This window comes from Dermochelys coriacea, chromosome 18 (assembly GCF_009764565.3).
Source record: "Dermochelys coriacea isolate rDerCor1 chromosome 18, rDerCor1.pri.v4, whole genome shotgun sequence".
Lineage (NCBI taxonomy): Eukaryota > Metazoa > Chordata > Testudines > Dermochelyidae > Dermochelys > Dermochelys coriacea.
The window spans coordinates 20,222,595-20,231,890 of NC_050085.1; positions in this window are offsets into that span (position 1 = coordinate 20,222,595).

Below are 9,296 nucleotides of genomic sequence, written 5' to 3' on the forward strand. Positions count from 1 at the left end.
AAATGTCACCCATCACAAGGGAACATCACTCATTTTAGTGTTAAAGTTACTTATACCCCTCTCCACCACTGTGACAAACTTTTATTATGGACAATTATTTTACATCAGAAATAAAGGGTCTGGAAACTGGTGCTATCAAAAGACTGATTACACAACACGATTGAATCCTGCAGGGTTTGAAATTGCCTGAATTAATAATTTTGGTGTGTTCCCCATTTTGGGTCTGTGTCACATTTGTTCCACATTTGGGCCTTGGCATGGAGAGTTTGGAGGAGACGGAGGAAGGAACACATGCATCTTGAATTCATTCCTTCGCTGTTCTCTCCTTTAACTTCCTGTACATTTATGATCTTTTCTGTAATGGTTGTTTTTGTCAAAAAACATTGTGGAAATCACACATATTCCCCTTTCTGAAGGAGGGAGAACAAAGGAGACCCATTCCCCTCACCAAAAGTTTGCAAACAAACAAATGGTTATATTTTGGGAGATAATTCAGGGCATAAAAAGAGTTTTAAAGTGGATATAATAAAGGGGCAAAATTCTCCTCTGCATGCTGGGTCTCTAGTGCACATTTTGAATGTGGAATAGCAATTGATGCTAATTATGGGCAGAACATTCACTGGAGGCTGGCCGTGCAGCTGGGAGTAGAGAATTTTGCCCACAGACAGGACTATGTTAAAATCAACTTTTTATAAAAATGAAGAATCTTGCTTCAAGTTGCTCCCCAATGGGCTGACGTTTGGAAAAACACAATTTTTGCCTTGTCGCTCTATCAGTTATAAACATTGCAGATCCTTTTCCTTTCCACTGCATCTCCTTTCTGTAACTGTAGTTTGATTTATAATATGTGCAGTTAGGGACTTATTCAGATTTGCCTCTCACTTCAGTTGTGCAACCCACAGGGAACAAAGTATGTTAGTAACTCAAATCTCTGTTTAACTTCAAGGACTCCAGTGACACCAATGATAATAGATGAATTTATGTGAAGCAAGGAATGAGACATTTCTGCATTTAAATATGTAGTTATTTTTTTAGTAAGAATTATTTAGTATTTTATCATTTCAAGTAATGATTGGTATCTGTGGTCTGTAACTGATCATGTTACAATACCCAGAGCACATATGCTAGGAAAGAGTTGGAGCCCTATCCAAAGTCCATTTAAGCCAATGGAAGCTATTGACTTCAGTGGGTTCTGGATTCGGGCCTTGGTGCATGCATATCTGTGAGTGTCACCCTAAATTGCACATCTGCTTTTTGTTGGTTTAATGGATCAAGAATAATATGGAAACTTTTATTGCTATGTCATCAGTTGAATAACAATGCAGTACAATACCATAACTGTGACTCTGAAGTGACAAGTGACCATATTAAAGGCCTGAATGCTGAATTCTTCACAGGGAACTTTTCAAACATTTGCAGATTTCAAAACCATACAAACACTCATCAGTGGTTTGATGTTCCCACCTTCTGTCTCCAAATCCCTATTGCTCAGGGAACAACTCTTGTCCACACCTCTCGGCCTTAAAAGAGTGAACAACAACTTATGTCTTAGAAACAAATGGCAACAGCTTAATGTTTTACCTATGAGAAAATTCAGATAAGACATTTTTCTCAGCAGCATAAAGTTCTCACAGTTAAACTGAGGTTGAGAGACATGCCTGCTATATTGTTCTGCAATTTCATGCACTGCTCAAGGGTCCTTCTGTGCTTTGTTCTTTAGCTGAAGTGTAATTCATATCCTTCTCCAAAAGCATCCTAATGTTCTCTATTCTCTTACAGAATTGTCACTTGCAGCCGAGCAATACAGACAATTGTTTTTATTATATAGTGAAAATGTCTATCCTGCTTTGAAAACACATCAGGACCAACATTCAACTTTGCTTTAGCTTGGCCAGTCTTGGCCAATACTTGAAATTAGCAACTCTTCCTTTTCAGAATAATCTAATCTAACACGTTGCACTACCTGAGCTTCTCTCCTCTGAAGATCTTAAAGCATGTTCTGAACAGGGGTGAAAGTAACTTAAGGGACTTACCTGTACGCAGGGCTGGGGTCCTGAGCAGGGGGTTGGGGCCTCAACCGGAAGGGGTGGGGCCTTTAAATCTCAAGGTCCTTTAAATCGCAATTTAAAGGGCCCGGGACTCCGGCCCTTTTAAATTGCTGCCTGAGAAGCTGCCCCCTGCTGGTACGGTTGGCTGTGTACCGGCTCTTGCTGGTATGCTGTACAGGACCATACCGGCTTACTTCACCTGTGGTTCTGAACAATTATGCCTCGCATAATTCATTAAAGTTGGGAGGTGGGTATTGTCATTATGGGGAAAATGAGGTGCTCAGTGGCCAAGGTGCTTGCTCATGGTCATACAGTGAGTCAGAGGCAGGTGTGAGAAGATAACTTAGATGTCCTGCTTCCAGCTCCTAATACTGTTCCTTTCAAATACTTCACCCTGTAACTTCTGACAAGATAAAGTACACTAGAAACCAAGTGGCTTGATATCCTCTCTAAATGAGGTTCTTCCCCTCTCCTTCCTAAACATGTTATACTCAGTGGCCATGGATGTTATATAAGAATGTATGACTTGCCATTCTGACTCAGATCAACATTCCATGGCAATACGATATGATAATTCTGTTCTTTACTGTAGTTTCTACCAGTTTGCCTGATACCGTCCTGTAATTGCTAGGATCAACTCTGGAGCCCTTTTAAAAAATTGACATTACATTAGCTACTTTCCAGTCATCTGGTACAGAGGCTGATTTAAGTGATAGGTTATACAGTACAGTTAGTTCTGCAGTTTAATATTTGAGTTTCTTCAGAACTCTTGGTGAATACTTTCTGGTCCTGGGGACTTATTACTTTTTAGTTTATCAATTTGTTCTCAAACCTCTTCTACTGACACATCAGTTTGGGACAGTACTTTGTATTTATTGCACAAAAAGAATAGCTCTGATGTGGGTATCTCCCCCACATCGTCTGCAGTGGAGACCAATGCAAAGAATTCATGGAAGTTCTGAATTCTTGCAGCTGAAGATCTGGGACCTTTTCTGAAGTAGCCCTGCTACTATGCAGAGTAGTGTGACATAGAAAATGCACCATAAAAAGGGAGCTGGAATGGAGATCCCCTTTGAGGCCAGTCCAGACTTCTTCAGGGGACAAGTGACTTGAGAAATTGCAATGTGACCAGTAACCAAGGAGCCCTACAAGGGGATCAGATTGCATAAAAGAGGATGTATTTTCAATTAGATTAAAAAGTGTCTTTTTTAACCTTTGGGCTGACAGGCAGGAGAAAAAAAAAAGATGAAAAATGCTGTATTGAGAGCTCGCTTGTCTTTAAGCAAGGGGAGTCTGGGGTGGGGAAACCGGACTATAATCTTATTAAACATGCAGCAAGGTACAAGCTGTGAAATGGAATGTGTAAATTAGTCTGTTACAGCACATTTCTCTGTGTCTGCCACACTCATCAGTGTCTCTATTTTTTTTTTTTATAACCTTCTGGGCTCATTTGGCTGAACATTAGGGACATGATAGGGACAGCAGTCAAAGGAATGAATTTTGCCTGTAAGTGTAATGACTATTAACTGTTGGATGGTTCCCCCCACCCTCCAAGCCAAGTAATTATCGAACAGAGACACTTGGTGATGCTTTTCTGAATCAGAAAGTAACGATCTTGAGCTAAGGTGTCCAAATTCCTCTTTGTTAAGAAAATGTGGGGGTATTGAGAGTGAGAGCATGAAGGCTAGGGAACGGTCTACTAATCAGCAGGATACTTCTGCCCAGAATGGGCTCCACATCCCTTTCTATGTCTGATTGAGAAAAGATGACAATTGGGAATAGTCCCAGCTGCATGAGTTAATCTTTACTCAAGCTGTTGAGAACTTTAGCTCTGGAGTTCTCTGGTTCAATCCATAGTCTCAACCAAGATGAAAAGGAGGACTTGTGGCACCTTAAAGACTAACAAATTTATCTGAGCATAAGCTTTCGTGAGCTACAGCTCACTTCATCGGATGCATTCGGTGGAAAATACAGTGGGGAGATTTATACACACACACACAGAGAACATGAAACAATGGGTTTTATCATACACACTGTAAGGAGAGTGATCACTTAAGATGAGCCATCAAGAGCAGGAGTGGGGGGAAAGGAGGAAAATCTTTCATGGTGACAAGCAAGGTGGGCCATTTCCAGCAGTTAACAAGAATGTCTGAGGAACAGTGGAGAGTGGGGTGGCGGGGGGCGGGGAGAAATAACATGGGGAAATAGTTTTACTTTGTGTAATGACTCTTCCACACCCAGTTTCTATTCAAGCCTAAGTTAATTGTATCCAGTTTGCAAATTAATTCCAATTCAGCAGTCTCTCGCTGGAGTCTGTTTTTGAAGTTTTTTTGTTGAAGGATAGCCACCCTCAGGTCTGTAATTGAGTGACTGTAGAGATTGAAGTGTTCTCCAACTGGTTTTTGAATGTTATAATTCTTGACGTCTGATTTGTGTCCATTTATTCTTTTATGTAGAGACTGTCCAGTTTGACCAATGTACATGGCAGAGGGGCATTGCTGGCACATGATGGCATATGTCACATTGGTAGATGCACACTGCAGAACCACCTGATCAACATCCTCTACAGCAAACAGGGAAAGATTAAGAATGAGCTCTCAAAACTGGATACTCTCATAAAGAACCAACTTTCCACCCAAACTTCCTCGTGGCTGGACTTTACAAAAACTAGACAAGCCATCTACAACACACACTTTGCTTCTCTTCAAAAGAAAAAGGACACTAAACTCTCGAAACTACTACATGCCACAAGGGGCCACAACAGTGGTTCCCGTAACCCACCCAGCAATATTGTTAATCTATCCAACTATACTTTTAACCCAGCAGAAGAATCTGTCCTATCTCGGGGCCTCTCCTTTTGCCCCTCCCCCCCGCGAACATGATACAGTTCTGTGGTGACCTAGAATCCTATTTTCGATGTCTCCGACTCAAGGAATATTTCCAACACACCTCTGACCAACATATTAACCCACAGAGACCTTCCTACCAACACGACAAAAAGAAGGATTCTGGGTGGACTCCTCCTGAAGGTCGAAACAGCAGACTGGACTTCTACATAGAGTACTTCCGCCGACGTGCACGGGCTGAAATTGTGGAAAAGCAGCATCACTTGCCCCATAACCTCAGCCGTGCAGAACACAATGCCATCCACAGCCTCAGAAACAACTCTGACATCATAATCAAAAAGGCTGACAAAGGAGGTGCTGTCGTCATCATGAATAGGTCGGATTATGAACAAGAGGCTACTAGGCAGTTCTCCAACACCACTTTTTACAAGCCATTACCCTCTGATCCCATTGAAGGTTACAAAAAGAAACTACAGCATTTGCTCAAGAAACTCCCTGAAAAAGCACAAGAACAAATCCGCACAGACACATCCCTGGAACCCTGACCTGGGGTATTCTATCTGCTACCCAAGATCCATAAACCTGGAAATCCTGGACGCCCCATCATCTCAGGCATTGGCACCCTGACAGCAGGATTGTTTGGCTATGTAGACTCCCTCCTCAGGCCCTATGCTACCAGCACTCCCAGCTATCTTCGAGACCACTGACTTCCTGAGGAAACTACAGTCCATCGGTGATCTTCCTAAAAACACCATCCTAGCCACTATGGATGTAGAAGCCTCTACACCAACATTCCACACAAAGATGGACTACAAGCCATCAGGAACAGTATCCCCGATAATGTCATGGCAAACCTGGTGGCTGAACTTTGTAACTTTGTCCTCACCCATAACTATTTCACATTTGGGGACAATGTATACCTTCAAATCAGCGGCACTGCGATGGGTACCCGCATGGCCCCACAATATGCCAACATTTTTATGGCTGACTTAGAACAACGCTTCCTCAGCTCTCGTCCCCTAATGCGCCTACTCTACTTGCGCTACATTGATGACATCTTCATCATCTGGACCCATGGAAAAGAAGCCCTTGAGGAATTCCACCATGATTTCAACAATTTCCATCCGACCATCAACCTCAGCCTGGACCAGTCCACACAAGAGATCCACTTCCTGGACACTACGGTGCTAATAAGCGATGGTCACATAAACACCACCCTATATCGGAAACCTACTGACCGCTATTCCTACCTACATGCCTCTAGCTTTCATCCAGATCACACCACACGATCCATTGTCTACAGCCAAGCTCTACAATATAACCGCATTTGCTCCAACCCCTCAGACAGAGACAAACACCTACAAGATCTCTCTCATGCCTTCTTACAACTACAATACCCACCTGCTGAAGTGAAGAAACAGATTGACAGAGCCAGAAGAGTACCCAGAAGTCACATACTACAGACAGGCCCAACAAAGAAAATAACAGAACGCCACTAGCCATCACCTTCAGCCCCCAACTAAAACCTCTCCAACGCATCATCAAGGATCTACAACCTATCCTGAAGGACGACCCATCACTCTCACAGATCTTGGGAGACAGGCCAGTCCTTGCTTACAGCCAGCCCCCCAATCGGAAGCAAATACTCACCAGCAACCACACACCACACAACAGAACCACTAACCCAGGAACCTATCCTTGCAACAAAGCCCATTGCCAACTCTGTCCACATATCTATTCAGGGGACACCATCATAGGGCCTAATCACATCAGCCACAATATAAGAGGCTCGTTCACCTGCGCATCTACCAATGTGATATATGCCATCATGTGCCAGCAATATCCCTCTGCCATGTACATTAGTCAAACTGGACAGTCTCTATGTAAAAGAATAAATGGACACAAATCAAACGTCAAGAATTATAACATTCAAAAACCAGTCGGAGAACACTTCAATCTCTCCGGTCACTCGATTACAGACCTGAGAGTGGCTATCCTTCAACAAAAAAACTTCAAAAACAGACTCCAGCGAGAGACTGCTGAATTGGAATTAATTTGCAAACTGGATACAATTAACTTAGGCTTGAATAGAGACTGGGAGTGGATGAATCATTACACAAAGTAAAACTATTTCCCCATGGTATTTCTCCCCCCCACCCCACCCCACCCCCCACTGTTCCTCAGACATTCTTGTTAACTGCTGGAAATGGCCCACCTTGCTTGTCACCATGAAAGATTTTCCTCCTTTCCCCCCCCTCCTGCTGTTGATGGCTCATCTTAAGTGATCACTCTCCTTACAGTGTGTATGATAAAACCCATTGTTTCATGTTCTCTGTGTGTATATAAATCTCCCCACTGTATTTTCCACTGAATGCATCCGATGAAGTGAGCTGTAGCTCGCGAAAGCTTATGCTCAAATAAATTTGTTAGTCTCTAAGGTGCCACAAGTACTCCTTTTCTTTTTGTGAATACAGACTAATACGGCTGCTACTCTGAAACCTGTCAACCAAGATGGCGGTTGTCACGCAAGCTTAGTAATACATTAAACCCTCTACTCCCAGTTGTGGTGTGTCCTTCTATCATTTCATCTCAGTTCAAATAAAATAGATCTTATTTAGACTCCTGAATCATTCTAAGGTGCCTAGCCCAGCATGAACAACAGAAAGTGTCACTCCATAACCTAACTCTCCAATATCCCAAGTCGCACTGTACAACTCTAGTGTGCCTTTATTAATATCACAGAAAATTATTCACATCAGAAATAAAGAGTGCTGAAGCAGAGATTATAGACAAAGTTATTTACATTAAAGGAAGGGATTTTTTGTGTCCTGCTCTTCGGATCTTTCTCATATACTGCATCCTACATTAGAGTCTTAGCAGGGTGAGAGGTGTGGTCAGAAGGGATGGAATTAAGCAAGTTCCGCAGTAAGGTACAGCTAAGAGAGGATTTATGATATGCATGACCTTAGCCAAAAAGTTTAAGGGAAGGAGACAGGGAATCAGAAATTTCATGGTCAGATGGGAATGTTATTTACCAGAATATACAGTTATCTCTTGCAGGCCTCTGAATGTTTCTGGTATTACAAAAGATACTGGATCCTGGCCTGTGTTCCCTGTTGTTGGCAGTAGAATCCATTTAATAGGTCCCAGTAATCAGCACATTTACTCAGTCCTTAGCCCCGATGTGCTACTCATTGTCAAAGCACTTTGCAAACCTTAACTCATGAGTGAATGGCTTTGAAATGAGTCCGCCTCGGTTCTATACCCCTTGCAATGCTTAATTGCTTTTTATAATGCTTATTTTCAAAGAATTTCATCAAAAATAATAAATCTCTCCTAGCAGTTATCCCACTGAGCATCTAAGAGTATGTCTCCATGGCAATTAGACACCCACGGCTGGCCCATGCCAGCTGACTTGGGCTTGCAAGACTCTGGTGAAAGGGCTGTTTAATTGCAGGGTAGAGTTCAGGCTCAGGCTGCAACCCAAGCTCTGGGACCCTGCCCCTCACAGGGTCCTAGAGCCGGGGCTCTAGCCCAAGCTTGAACATTTACATTGCAATGAAACAGCTCCTTAGCCCGAATCCTGGAGCCTGAGTCAGCTGGCACAGGCCAGTCACAGGTCTCTAATTGCAGTATAGACCTACCCTTAGAATCGCTACCATTGCTTCAGGAGCTCGTCTGATCCTTTAGAGCAGGGCTGAAGGAATGAGCATTGTCCTGAGGAAGCAACAGAAATCAGGGATTCACAGAACTTTTGTTCTGAGTTAATTTAACTATGGCTAAGTTAACCACGCCAATGTAATACCGACAGACCCCGGTCATCGTCGGGCGGGATCGAACCTCGGACCTCTGGAGCTAAATGCATGAGTCTCTACTGTATGAGCTAAAAGCCATAGAAGAGATTAACTAGTCTGCTCTACAGCCTTAGCTAAGTGGTCTCGGTGCCACTTGATGGGACAGAACACCACACCCAGAGGGTATGTGCGTTACACCAACACCCACTTTTTAACCACTTTCCATTTCCTTCCCAAACCTTAGTTCTCCGGGTTTATGGGTGAAATTGCATCAAGCTCTGAGTGCTTCTACCCACCGAGTTACTTATATGGTCCCCTCACTGGAGTATCTGAGTCCCTCCCAATCATTAGTGAATAACTCTCACAACCCCCACATTCTCCTTTTGTGTATGAGAAAGGGGAGCCAAGGCATAGACAGGTTAAATGACCCAGTCTAGTTTACATAGAAAACAGGTGGAAGAGGTAGGAAATGAAGCCAAATCTCTTGACTCTGCATCCAGTGCAAACCTCAGCAAGCTTCACCGCGTGGGGGTGAACCAGGATTAATTTGCAGCACCAGCAGCAGCTACTTATTTTGAGTCCTTCGATGCAAATTACTTGTCAGCTGT